Consider the following 15,128-nt stretch of genomic DNA (forward strand, 5'->3'; position numbering starts at 1 on the left):
GCGCTCCCAGACATGGTCTCAAACATTATTGCCTTGTTGTCGTCTGTGGCGGGCGATAATGAGGAGCCTTTTTTTTTTGCCAGTCCCCGTGTGTTCTCTGACAGAAACTGTGCTGAGTGTGTGCACAGTGGCTGCTAAGGTCACCACTTTGTTCAGTTTGTGTTCACTCCTAAATCACCCATAAAAGCTTTTAATCATCCCCCACGTGAATATTCAGATGGTACACAAATACACACTGTCAGCGCACTAATGAGCTGCTGTTAAAGATTCTGCCCCCAGAGCGACATCCAAGGTTGCTCGCCACCGCCCACAGTAACCACAAGATTATTTCTTTCCTCGTTGTCTCACCAGCGCGCTCTGTTTTTCACAAATTTGAAATTATTGTGACTGGTTTGTTTTAACCCTCGGAATCCCAAGCAGTTTTGTGCTCTTCCCACGTTAGCTTTTCCTTTTTTCCCCATTTCAGTGTGACGTTCTTCACCTGGAAATAAACGTCAGGCAGTCGAGGCTAGAAGTCATTTATAAATACATCCATCATAAAAAATAAAGAGAAGATGAGTTTATTTTTATTTAACAGATAGTTCCGACATTTTGCAGTTAAGTGTGTGTAATGTTTATGAATAATTATTATCTTACCTGTTGCTGATCGCTCTTTGAACGACCTCGGTTTACAGAAATAGTTTGAGTGGATCGCTGCCATCTTAAAACAATTCAGTCTCAAGCATTTCATAGTAATTATTTTTAAGCATAATGTCTTTTACTTGTATAAAATGTGCCATACAAATAAACCTAATTATGTTTAATTGTTTACATTTTACAACATTTACTAACCACATTTCCCCCCGCTAGTTAGAGACAACACACTGTGGTTAAACCTTTACTCCACCTAGTCTGTTTTTTCCTAAAAGTTTTTTTTTTTTTTTTTTTGTTTTTCCTTGGGCTGTCTCTTGAAACCGCCCGAAGCTGGATTTCATTTGTCATCTGCGCAAAATAAATCGTCTTGGAAAAACTGGTTCTGCTCAATATGTTGTTTGAACTTTTCTGTGTTTATTTTCTGTCTAATCTATCATTTTGACTTTCCTGCTCTCTGCTCAGTGTGAAAAACAAGCAGGCAAAAGTCACAAAGGTTTTAACTTGTGACTGCTGCTGGAGGTTGAGTCAACTGTGGCCTCTCAGCTGAGCAGAGGAATGCCAAATTTCAGTTTTAGATGGATCCTTTTGGGGCAGTTTATTTTGGTGAACGTGTGAATACTTTGAGCATTAATAGATGATGCAAGATGTTGTCTTTAACTATTTGGAGTCAACTCTGTCTGTTAGGAAAATATCTTATAAACCACTAGACAGATTTTTAACTTACAAGAAATAATCATTGGAGGTATATCTAAAATTCAAGATGGCTGCCACCTTAAGTTTGATGTAGTAGTAGCTGAGAGTCTTTTATAACACATGAGCATGAGAACATGCATAACCTTATTTTTCAAGGTTTCATTTCTCAATATGAGCTCTTACTTTAAAACTGTCATTTAAGGTGGTGGGTGATATGCATTCCTTCAAGGAACGCTGGGCTTTTAATTCCTTATTGTCTCTGGCTGAGTAAAAGTGTGCCTTTCTTATGGTTTTTTAGAGAAAACATCCAGTTACTGATGATGCTGGTGATTCTTACACACAAATACAGCCAATCTGTTGCTCATCTGTCTGCTTGTTGCAGCACAGAAAAGCTGGACCTTCACGCTCATTCAACCTGAGACTCCTCTCAGAAAATCAAATGCTGCCTTCAAGGCCTGGAGGTTTTATTACTGAATCACTCTTCGCCAAATGCAATCGAGTAGCCCACTCCCGCAGAAGTGGAAAGCCCGGGTTGGCTCCTCTCTGTGTGCTCGGAGACACCGGTGAACTAATAAGCTCGGCTCAGTCGGCCCCCTTCCCACAAGATCAATAATGGAGTATGTTTATTTTAGCGGCTGGAAATTTTGAATTTCTCCGAGATCATCATAAGTAAACTCCTCGCCCACCTCAGCTGCTGTTCACTCTCTGCACCGAGATGAGCTCAGCTCCAGACTGTTATTGATTTGACTGATGCCTTTCTGGACTGTATACAGAAAAAGACTCAGCAGCAGCAGCCATCAAACAGCCCCTGAGCTTAGATCAGTCTCCCATGAAACCCTGATCTGTTTCCCACTCTCTGCTGATGAAAAGAAATCCCCCACAGCATGATGCCGCCACCGCCATGCTTCACTGTGGGGATGTTGTTGTCATCATGGAGAGATGTTAGGTTTGTGCCAGAGCTGGTATTGTCTTTGATGGCCAAAATGTTGAATTTTGGTCCCTTCTTTGTGCTTTGAGCAATAGCTTTTTCCTGACCAACGTTTCGTGATTGACGCCCTTCTTGCCCAACTGTGTGATTTGTTGGACGACCCTCTCTTGGCAAGTTTGCTATGTTGACATATTCTTTCCATTTTCTCATAATATATCTTGCTGTATGAAATGTTTATGGTTTGGGATGGTTTTTATAACCCAGTCCTGATCTGTACTTCTTAAAAACTTTGTCTCTGAGCAGTTTGGTGAGTTCCTTGGTCTTCATGGTGTGTGATGGTAGGCCAATGCACTGGTGCTGATTGAGAACAGGTGTGTATATTTACTGGGGTCATTTGACATTTAGATCTTCTAGAGTTATGGTTTAAGCTTCATTTCTCCCCAATAACCTGGAGTATTTTGTGTCGGATAATTACTCAAACTCCAATTTAATTCCACGTTTTAAGGTAACAAAACAAAGAATACCAACCTGCTCTAGGTCTATTTTGAAAATAAACAATTAACAACTAAAAGTTAGGTTTCTAGGCTGCATTTTTGCCCATCTAGTCTTTTTGAGGTATGGTTTTCAATAACTGGTTTCAACCTGAAAAGATAGTCAAAAAGCAGAGATGTAAGAGAAGAAAGCGTGGAATAGACACGGTAGGGCGACAGAGATAAGAAAAATAGGACTAATAGATTAGACACAGGACTCTGAGTCCAGAAAGATTGATAAAGAATAGAAAAAATACTTTAGAAATGGTCAAAGCTTCTCTGTAAGATATCCTGTGAAGCATGATTGTGGTTTCAAAAAGGGAATGTGGATAACGGTATTATCTCGCACGGTGTTTACAGGTCCCATTTTTTCTCTTTGTGTTTCCATAAATATGAGCACAATATCCAAGAAAATGGGATTTATTCTATCACCGTGTGGGGCTCCAGTTTATGCATAATCTGGAATAGAAATCTTATTTTTGTGATGGAGGATAAAGGAGACCTAGATTATGAGAAAATACCTAGGATGTTCTGTGGCCTGTATATTTCAAAGGTGCTGTGGGATATTTGTGAATATTCGGGGAGCAGTTTTACATACCTGTGTTTGTTGTGCACACAGATTTAATTTAGTTCAAGTCACCTCTGTTGTTTCTGATTATACTGAAAACCCGATGTTTCATATAGGAAGATATAAATAGATTAGCTTTTACAACTGCTAAATTTAAACAGAAAAATTAGTATGAATTGACCAAAACTGCAAAGGTTCGATCTATCGGTGATATGAATATACCTGGAGCCCCTAACTGTTGCAGTTTTGCAGTATAGTTGCAGAAATGTCCCTTAACTTTTACACAACATGTTAACAAACCTTCGTATGAATTCATGGAAACTGCAACTGAAAATCTGCGTATTTTCAAACCATTTGTAGTCTTTAACCAGTCTGTTGCAGCTAAAATACTGGTTTTATCTGAATTTTTTGGTATTTTTAGTCCTTTTTACAAACAGCTGATAAAGTCTAACTTTACTTCAATATTAAAACCAACTAATCTGCAACTATCTAAAGATTTATGTCTAAATGAAATAGTGTTTTTAGCTAACTTACTAATTGATGTTGTCTAAAAAAAATAGTGGCTAAGACTGAATTCGTGCAACCTGCCTGCTTAACCGTCACCACAGATGTCATCGGTACCAGTCCACAAGGGTCAGCCAGGTCCCAGACTTTACAGCCTGGGTTAGATTGTGACCACCATGTCTGACAATAAGACTCGCATTCAAAAGGTGGCGGAAAACAATCAGCAGACAAAAAAGGCCGCCAGACAAACAACAAACAGAGGAAGAAAAACAACAAAATCACTTGTCTTGAGGAAATGGTGTGTGAGATTTCCTGCAGTCCCTATTTGGACAAAATATTGCTCAAACCCCAGAGTGGCACAAAAATTGGGAAAAATGCTGGTAAACAATTCAGTTTATTTCTTTCTCTGTTCTTTTAAATATACTATTAAACATACCAGTAGATTAATGCCACCTTTAGGTTGAAGTCGGCTGTCGTCTCCTAAACAGTCTTAATCACACAAACTTCTTCTTTTCCCCATTTCTGATCTTCTTCATCCAACAGCAGTACATGCTGGTGCTCCTCTCCTAGCTTCTGGAGTTGCCATTTACTTTGATAAATCTGCAGAACTTCTACCTAAATACACATTTGATCAATTCAACTGAACTTTATTCATATACAACTTCTCAAACGCAGAGGGAACTTAAAGTGCCTAACAGTGCATGAAATAATGATGAAAGATAATATAAAACAAAAAAGTAGATGATATTTAACCCAAACAATAGAAGAATAAATGCTACAAAACTACCATAAAAACAATAGACTTAAAGACACTGAAAATTAAATGAAAATAAATATATAAAATCAATATATAAGACATCACATCCAGTTCTTTTTGTCTCTAAGGGCTGGAGTTCGAGCAGCAGATGAGTCAGATAAAGCTGCGGGTCGTCAGTATAACAATGTTGGTGTATGTTAATATAAATCAGCTTGCATCACTTCCACCAATCAGAGAGGAATGTGAAACTATGACCTTATTATGAACACCTTTGTCAAACTTTAGAGCAAATCAGACCAAAAATGATCATCCTAACACAACTGCTTGTGTGCTGGCAAAGTCCAAAATGGTTTTTACACGTGGACAAGAAAAAAAAAAACATTTTTATTTGCTTTAAAGCACCAACAACCACAGAAGACTCCACTGTTTGACTCACCCCTATGCTTTTTAAACACCTATAATCATGAGGATGTGCAATTAAAATTTTATAAATGGTTCAATAAATCAAAAAACAGCTCAGAAATTCAGGATTAGTAACCGACACACTTGAATACATTGAAACATTTGTCATTTTTGAGATTAATCTAGGTGGTTTACTGGATTAAAGCACAAAATGCAGATAAATACTGAAGTTAATGAAATGTAATCTCGTGCCTGCAATTTTCTTACATGATTATTTGCATGTTCCCTGTAAACTAACACACTGACTGCTAAAGAAAAAAAAAATCCAATAATAAAAAGAAATTGACCAGCTGATGTATTTATTCTGTTTTGTGGTTCCAAATTAATTTGCAGTTTTTGTTTTGGATTCAGAAAAGTACACAATAAACAGTAACTGAAGCCCATTTTTACATTTCCAGTGCTGAACAACAAAAGCTCAGTGACCAGAGGTAACTGGGGTTTTTTGAGTGAATCATCGCTGTGTGTGAAGTGTCTTTCACAGTTTAAAAAAAAAAGTATTATCTCTAAGTATTGTGAAGCTTTCATTTTAAATAGCTTTTACCCAAATAATTGCAGGTAGTACAAGGTTTTATGGGTTTAATACAGAATGAATGTAATTATCATGGAGAGGAAAAAAATCTACAAGGTAATTCAGCACTTTAAAGAAAAGCTTTTTCTTATTCAGATTCTGATGAGCGTTTAGGTTTGAAAATGTATTTTATTAGCAGTTTCAGTAGCCCAAAATCTGTCTACATATTTTCTTTAATCTGATACAAAGAGGCACAAGTGCCAAAATGAAAAATGTACCGGCTGATAAAGCCTGCAAAGCCTTCATGTATCTTTTGAAGAGATGCATATTTATCCTGAACGCTGCAGGCATAGATGAAAGGAAACATATGGTAACGATAGCAGCTTGTACAGTATATATCTATATGGTATGCTTGGTTATTTTCCCTGTCTGAAAAGGGCCATAGGGACACGGTGCCGGTGTGAATAAAATGAGCACTACATGTCATTTCAGCCACCTGCTAGAGAAGATCAAGGTCCTGCTTTCAAACTAATTAGCAAAAGATCACACATCTGTCTGAAAACACACATCTGTGTATTTGCATGTCGCCACACAAGGTCCACGAAGGCCACTGCAGCTCGGAGCTTAAGAGGCTTAAGGAGGGAGACTTAAATCACAAAGCAGTTGGGCGAGTGAAAAGCAGATACAGAAGAGGTGTGCGGGAGAAGATAATGGGTAGCTGTGGTTTGTGTTTGAGACGGTGCACGTGGCCTGATACTGTACGTCGATACAATTGGACACGGTTGGCTGAGTGGAGCCAGCTTTCACTGCTGCCGCATGAAAGCAGGCTTGTTAAGTTGAGGCGCAGATTTAAAAAAATAAATAAATAAAAAATAAAAAGTTTGGACTCCAGACGGATTGGAAAACACTCAGGTAAATTTGACAGACTTGCATACATCAAGTGCACAAAAGCAACAACACTGCTTTTTTCTTTTTCTTTAAGAAATGGCCAACTTATCCTGACGGAAAATACAATACATATAGAGTGTTTTGTAGTTTTTCCATTGTAACTGTTGACCAAATGGAGAGTAGAATGAACTCAATAAGTTGAGGCTACAATCGGTGCCTTGGCTAAAGGGTAATGGGTGCTCAGGACTCACTTCTGGAAGTGGGGAGTTAAAGGTGCTTCAAGTGGTTGGCTCCGTCTGTAACACTGGTGACAGCAAATCAGAAAGAAACCAGCTCATTACTTTGCATTGCAGCGTGTTGTTTATCAGACTGCATTGTTGCAAAGTCTAAAGCATTCAAATAAAATACAGCTAAAAGCTTAATAGACCCCCAAGACGGAGACGGCAGTTGGCAACTATGTGGTGCACGCTGCCAAAATGGAAAAAGAAGATTGGTTAAACGAGACAAAACCTTGGACGTCTGCAGTCAGTGTTGAGGTTTCTTTCTAGTCATTACAACCTTTTCAGCTGCTTGACGGGCTGTAGGTTAAGTTTTGATTTCAGGTCTCTGGCAAGACGATCAGTACGTTTTGTCCAACAGACTTTATCAGTTTTGTTTTTATTTGATTTAGATAAAAAAAACTCATGAAACACCCAGTGGTTTCTCCACGTTGCACCATAAGAAAATTTGCAGCTGAAATCTGAAGTTGAAAGTCTTGTAGAGTCCATATCCTATGTGTTAAAAATTATGACTTCCAAACCTGTTAGCTTAGATTTTGTTTTAATGTAGTTTGTTTTTGCTCTTAGTATATCAAATACTGTCAATCTGTCTTTATTGCAACAAAACAAGTACTTTTTTGATCATTTTGAGTGGCACGTTCTGCTTCTTTAAGTCCATTTTTGTTGTAGTAATTTGAGAAATATATAGTTGTGTGTGTATGTATATATGAAATGCATTGTAGAAACTTTGGTACCCGACAAAAATGTTCCGCTCTTCCACTGTCTAACTACAAGGAAACAATGCAAACTCTAAAAAAGCAAAACATTTTACATTTTTAACCAAATTTGCTCCAATAAATCCAGTCATAAATAACGCCTTTCTGTCTAAATATGTCCACCTGTACCCAAGGGTGTAGGACTGGGGGAGGATCCCCTGCAGGAAGGGGCCCTCAGCAAGCCTGAGATGAAAAGGGCTTTGAAATTGTGGGTTGGAGATATTGATGAAGTGAGCATGAGGGCCCCACCAAGATGGTTTATGGGGCCAAGAATTTTATCCTCTAATCCTGCCTGCACCACCCTTTGGTTCCAAAGCTCATCTGAGAGATGTAGCGTTCAGGAATGCTGACTGCTCTATAGTTTTGAAGCTAATTTTCATCTGCGGTCTTTTCTTTTTTTTCTATATTTTAACCAACACCTTTTACGAAATGCAAAAAGACACATTCAGCTGAATACAAAACACAGTAATTAGTATTTTATCTCCTTGCTTCTTTTGCTATTCGTCTACCAGCTCTTTTCTCCACTTGTCTTTTACTGTGACTCAAGGGAAGGATTCTTTTTTATTTCTCCTCAAAATCACACACAATTAAAGCTGAGCATTTCAGGCCCCAGGGCATAAATGCTCTGTTTGCTAAGAACATTTACGCACTTACACTTGGACAAATACACACAGAACCTCCCTTCCACCCACGCATTCAGAAATGAAAGGGAATGCAGCTCACATGCACCTTCCCACACTCTTATATGTACAAATGCACAGAGGCACGTTCTTTTTGGTGTATTATTGGTTATAATTCAGCTTTTCATAGAGTGAAGGATTACAGAATTATATTCTTCCCTTCCTGCCAGCTGATTGGACACTTTCCTCTTTACCCAACGTTTGGATTTAGCCTGCTGCTAAATCCGACAGCGCTTCAGTCCACTCTAATTTTAGTCCTTCGGACTTTATTGATGGCAAGTAGACCAATGTTGCATTAGTTCTTATAATTTCCAAGTTATGTAAAATGTTAGCCTCTTGCCTACCTCTGAGGTTGGTTCCTCCCAGCTGAGCATTAGTGTTTAACAATATGTCAGACACTGGTGTTATCAATTTATTAGGTTTATTCGGGATTGTTGGTAAATGGTTGCTTAATTTTATGGCCAACAAACTGCACAGAAGACATTACATTCAGCCTAATTAATGGCGTTCTAGCAATTTAGCTGGGAATTGGTAATGTTTTGGCTTATTTTGTTCTTTTAAAATCAGTCTTTATTGTTCTGTGGCTTCTGGCTACAGCAACTGTTTGGTTGTTTTTACCAATTTGAGCTACACGTGTCACTGCTTGAACAGTTTTTAAAACTATGGAGGTTTTTTTTGTTTGTTTCAGTTTGGGATAAATATTGAATTAGTATGGCAAACATCTTTGTTACAAGAATATATTTTTTTTAGTTCATTAAAAGGAATAATAAATTATTCAAATTTTGTGTTTATATTAATTACATGTAAAAAAGTATATTCAATAAGTTTGATACTTTGATTCACCACCTTCTACGAGGTGGTAAGGCTTTATATCACAAAAAACAAAGCCTTACCACCTAGTAAAAGATTATAAATTAAAGTAAGCTTTGATTGAAAGCCTCACAGTTGGAATCAGTATGTATTATAAGTGGAAAAGACCATGAAAATCTAAATATTTAATGTTTTATTACTTTGAGATTGAATTTAATATAAAGAACGACATTCTTCTGACAGTTGAAATATAGGATAAGCTTACATATTACACATTGGATTTAAAAACGGTTTATTAAACACATACTCAAAATATTTTTACTTGGATTTCAAAATTAAATTAATGGAGGAATCTCATAGTTGCTTAAGATCAGGGCTTTCAAGTTTTGATCTTTCTCTCCATCCTCTCAGCTGTTATATTGTAAATACTGATCAGTAAACAGCTGTAACTTGTTATTTATGAGTAATTAGTAGCTTTAGCTAACCTGAACATTTCCAGGCCTCCTCTTTATGCTCAGACAGAACTTCCTGCTGTCTTTCAACCACTTTGAAAAGCTTTCTTTCATGCCTACATCTTTATCTTTCTGCCTCTCCATCTTTAGCTCTCTGTCATCAGATGACAACACGACTCACACGAAAACAATCGCGCTCCTGCACATGCTCGAGGGGGCGTGCGGGAGCGCCACTGTGGACACAGAGTGGAGCGGGTCTCCTCTCTGCTGTGAGATTGACAGCTGTCAGTGCTTGGGGAAGTGGGCGGGGCTTACAGTACGCTGCAGAATGAGTGCTTTCTCACATTTAGCCGCCAAAGTCACTAGATTTGTCGCTAGTCGCTTTAAAAAAATGCTAGAGGGATCTTAAAAACTCGCTAAATATAGTGTTAAAGTGACAAAAAGGCCATGTGCATGTGTCTTTTTTTTTGCGTGAGAAATACAAAGTGTGGCGTGTCAGGGCCAAATGCGGGACTTTTGGCTGTCCCGCACAGGGTGATGCGGGACAAGGGACAGGGGGGGCTAAATGTGGGACTGTCCCACCCAATGCGGGTCGGTTGGCAAGTATGAATCTGAAGCATAGCATGTTAAGACTTGGACACCACAAAAAAGGTAAAACCAATAGACTATTTGTGGCTGAAATATGTAAATGCTCAGTTTTGGTCATCATTTTACTATTTGACAAATTTCTTAGCTTTAAACATGAAATACTCTTAATCTATTTCAGACACTCCTGAAGTGGACTGTACTTTTCTTTAACCTTGTTGATACTTGAGCCCGTGTCATGTTAGTGTTAGCATTAGCTCCCTACGAAAGCATTCATTCAGCATTCAAACTTCTCAAATCAAATTGCCTGCAAGTAGATGTATAAATGTTTTAATTTAGACACATTTTAGTTTCTGCTGTTTGAAGTGTTCAAGGTTAAATGCAAATGTTTCTTTTTGCTTCAAGTCACAACAGTTTAGCTAATGTTAGCATGCCTGAGGTGGAGTTTTTTCTGTCCTCCCAAAAAAAGAAAAAAAAACAGACAGCCGAAACACTAAAGAAAATAAATTAGCCAAGTAGCTACAATTATGTTACTGATGATTTAGACTTTAGACAAAGTCAGACAAACTTTACTTTGTGTTTTCTAATTTGAGCACACTTGTTTTCTTTCTTTTGGCTTTGGTTTCAGTTGTTTTAATTCCTGTTTTCTGCTCATGTTTGTGCAGATCAGAAGAAGGAAAACTGTAGTAAAAATAAGTTAAGTCATTATGCCACCCATGGGTGGGGTGGGACAATAAAACTGTACCAGTTATGAATTATTGGGAAACATGAAACTCACTTAAGATTGAGCTGCTGAGCTTTTATTCATTATCTTCCCTTTTAACTTTTATAACATCTGTTTTTTTCCATTTTGCTTTGGTTATCAGTTTGACAGAGTATCAGCTGGAATGATGTGGGAAGTTTTAATTTTGCTTTTAAACTAGTTTTGTAAGAGAATGTGACCGAGTAAATCATGGATCGACTTTTGCTTTTAATGATAGTTAGGATTAGACTTACTAGAAATGCTTTATGGTCATCTATGGTGTGGGTCTACTCATGTTAGATGTATTTTGCTCCAAAATACTTTCTTGGTGACATCTGACAGCAAAGATCACTGTGGACATGGTGTGTATGAACTGGGAATTACACTGATGGTAGTAATTACCTTAAAACAGGCAGAATACTAGAAGGATTATTAGGTTTAGTGGAGCACCTGCCAGTAATTTATTTTGTTAACTTTTCTCAGTGCCAAACCCATTTAAAGGTTTAAATAAGCAACTGTGAGGGGAGATTCTTGCTTGTTTTCTTTTTTTTTTCTCCACGAGATTCTTCAGATGCTGAAACCATTCCTGGCTCCCTGTTGTTAGGGAAGCTGAAGTAAGGTAGATTATCGACCATCTCTGACACTTTACAAATGGCAATCAATGTTTTTGTTTGTTGTCTTATTTTGCCTGTCTCCAGTGCTTCTCAAAAGAGATAATAATTGGAGCTGATAATTGTTACCAGGCTCATAACATATTGACCCGCGCACCTTAATAAGCCGATTGAAGAAAAACAACCCGTGCCTGAAAATTGACATAATTAGCATGTCTCGTGTTGTCTCCTCCCGGCAAGAGTAAACAAATTCTCTGTGTCATTTTTCAAATCCAGTCAGCGGTCTCATTAAAATGCCAGTGCACATTTGCAGCCGAGATGTTGTGATGTGCGTTTCAACTTAAAAAATGCCAACCGAACTCTTACATTTTCCAGTGTGAGCCGATTTCTATTATTCACACTGATGACTGGAGTAGAACAGAAAAGACTCGGGCCATTTTTCTTCCACCTGCCGCTTCTTGCGAGCGACTTATTACGCGATCAATCACGCACACCATGAACGATGTGGAATCAATTAATAATTGAAAACCTTTAAAGTACTTGAAGGGCTGATTGGAATGTGCCTTAAGTTAGACACAGGCACTGGGGAAGGGCACAGGGTTAAATAGACATGATTAATCAGCCTGAGAACAGCATTTGAATGAATCTGAAACCATGTATGAGTTTCTCAGTGAGCAGAAATTGGGTGTTTCTCCTATGTTTCAGTCTAATTCAGCAGAGTATGAGCATACTAAGGACAAAGTGAAATCCTCTCAAAGATGTTTCATAGACGTTAGTCTCATATAATGTTATTTAGGAAGCTGACTTATTTATTTAAAAAGTACTTATTGGCACACACACACAAAAAAGACTGACTAATTTTCATTGTTACAGATTCAGAGGCTTAACATTCCTTGAAAAAATGTCACCTGCCACCTTTCATGCTGGAGTTTTAGACTAGAATCATCCCATGTTGGACTTGTCGCCGTTTCGGTTTAACCTTCAAAATAAAGTTTGATCACATGCGCTGGCACAGGATGTCACGCTCAGAGTATGTGTTGTGAATGACTCTCGGCTGCCACCACACCTAATTTTAACTCGGTGTCTGTAATATTGTCTAAGTTACGGCCATTTTGGTGTTTGTTAATGTTGATTAGCTGTGGCAGCCATCCTGAATTGGATTGAATCCAGAAGTTAATCAGTTGTAGATGTTCATTCAATGATTACTTTCTGGGAGTTTGATTAAAATTTGTCCAGTTGTTCATGAGATATTTTGCTAACAGACGGCAGCGCATTCACATTTATTGTGACTAAGTGTGTGCCATAGTTGGATACAAATCATAATTGTATGTATTTGAAGCATAAATGTGTGCATCACCAGCCTACTAGTTTTTTCTAATTATTCCTGCTGAGTGATGCTGCTGACCAGCTATAACTGAGTTACATGACAGAGGTTAGCAGATGTGTTGATAAATCAGCTCCTGTATCAAAGATGGAGTTATGGCGGTGCCTCTCTCCTGCCATCTATAGGCAGCCTGGGGTCACGACATCCAGCTGAAGAGCAGGCTGAGTGTGATGCTGCCGCAGGCTGCAGCTATCCTCCCCCGAGAAGCAGCAGCTAATGATTTCATCATTTCCTCGATTATTGACAGGCGCCCTGAGCTGGTTTACAGTGTTGTAGAGCGTATTACCATCCATTAGGGTGTTATTAATATTCAGCTAGTCGGTGTGTGTCTCTGCGTGGGGTTTGGATGTTGGTCCTAACCGGCTCCAACGGATGGTTAAAGATGGCGAGCTGAGATATGACAGGCTCATCAAACATCAGCAATGTGGTGTGACTACCGCTGCGTCAGGAGCCCGTGGCCCAGGAATGACCTTCTCCCCGCTGAGCTGCCAATCATTACTCATCACATTCGACATCTAGACACATTGTCAGCTGTAATTCAGATGCTCTCTGTCTGCATCTCATCTGCAACTTGTTCATTCCCTCTTTTTTTATAAACACACGTGAGATACGGCTGCTGTCCAACTCCTTTTCAGATAGCTGCCTTTAAAACCTTCATTGGAGCACCTATTGTGTGTCATTATATTGGCCACAATAGGTGCAGACAAATGGCCTTTGATTAGTTTGAGTTTGACTTTGCCAAGTTGGTTCCACAGCCACCTCTACTGCAATGTTTTTCTCCACCGCTGATACAAATACATGTTACCTAACTACGAATGTTCTAGTTGCCAGTTTCAAAGTATTAAAAAGTCAGTGTTAAAAGCACTACGTTTTTTCTCTTACTGTGACGATGGTATAAGCTCCTTTTTAATAAGTTACCAGAGACAAAGAGATTTTCGGTTTCTTTTATTCCCCCCTCCGCTCACACAGCGCTCCGTCTCTCCCACCTGTTCCTCCGAGTCATTCGGTTGTGTACAGAAGCAGATTCCTCTAAACGTTTATGCTCGTAAAAAAAGACGTAGTTGGTTGGTTGTGTGTTTTATCCGACTGATAACTCAGTCTGAGGTCATCTACCAGAGAAGCAGCACTGGTCTTTGTTTTCAAGATAACGCTGAAACAAACGTTTGCAACAAGCTACAAGAGTTAGCCTGTTAGAAGGTGGACTATATATAAGCTATACTTTAGAGTCAGTATGGAGGCTAATAACCTAACTAATTAATTCAATAACATTGACTCATCAGGCTCTCAATGTTACTTTACAAAGAGCAGAGAGTTAGTCATATGGGCACAATTACTTTAGAATATGAAATAAACTATAAATAACTATGAATAAAAACAACAATGAGGCTACATTTAAATTAAATTTCAATCTTAAGTTTGTTCTCAATACTAATGAATAAAGGTTCTCAGTGCAAACTATGATTTCAAATATAAAGAGTCTATCCTGAACTATATTATATGGTGCAGTTTAAAGGAGCTTAGTGGTTTCCCGGAGGTGTTGATAAGTGATACTGAAATGTGGGTACGCATTCAATGTAAACAAAGCACTTTTATCTGCATACTTAACACATCTGAGCATATCAGTGCATACAAGTTAACCCCAAATGTCTCCTTTTATAGATGTTGCCTTGTGTGGAACATTTTGTTTCCTTGTGATTTTTTTTTTGACTGGTCTTTATAATTTTGCCAACGAGTAGCGTTAAATTAAAACTTCAGTCCTCATGTTAAAACTTATAAGTGTTATGAATAAAAAAAATGCTGATCACAAATTGGTTAAAAAAGCATCAGAATTAAAATAACAATACAGCAGTGTGGGATATCATTTGGCAGCAAATGTAATACAAACTCATGTTCGTTTTGAAGCAAAAGCAAATAAATTGTGATGCATTTTAAGATGTTTGTTTTAATACTGTGAAACCGTGGTATTTTTGCTGAAGGTTCATGGAAGGCAGAATTTCCTTCCCTGATTTGAAATCGAGGATCCAAAAGAATTGGTTTTCCCCCAGAAAAGACACCAAAACCATTAGCTGGTTCTCTTTCTTTCACAGCGTTTGAAATTTGCACCCTACTGTTGTTCAACTGTCGTTAGTGATAACCACAGGCAGGAGGGATCCCATTTGTGTTGTACCATTTGACTGACAAGCTTGTTGCAAAACAGCCATGTGTCTAATGGAAACCAATCTGTGTGTGAACGCTCCGGATGGAAGGAAAGCTCTGTTGTTCCGAGGAATTCTGAAAGAAGTTCAGCTTTGATTAGAAACAAACTATTCTTTATAGCAACTACTGTTTGTGTAAAACTTGGAATAGTCTGGGGGGGGGGG

At 38.3% G+C, this 15,128-nt stretch overlaps 1 protein-coding gene across 6 annotated transcripts in view; it reads left to right on the plus strand.

Annotated features, from left to right (window-relative positions):
* Window positions 1-15,128, plus strand: part of LOC108245011 (neural cell adhesion molecule 2) — a 444,548-nt gene that overhangs the window by 323,502 nt on the left and 105,918 nt on the right. The gene's annotated exons all lie outside the window — the stretch shown is intronic.

Source organism: Kryptolebias marmoratus, linkage group LG23 (genome assembly GCF_001649575.2).
Source record: "Kryptolebias marmoratus isolate JLee-2015 linkage group LG23, ASM164957v2, whole genome shotgun sequence".
In the NCBI taxonomy this organism is placed as follows: domain Eukaryota; kingdom Metazoa; phylum Chordata; class Actinopteri; order Cyprinodontiformes; family Rivulidae; genus Kryptolebias; species Kryptolebias marmoratus.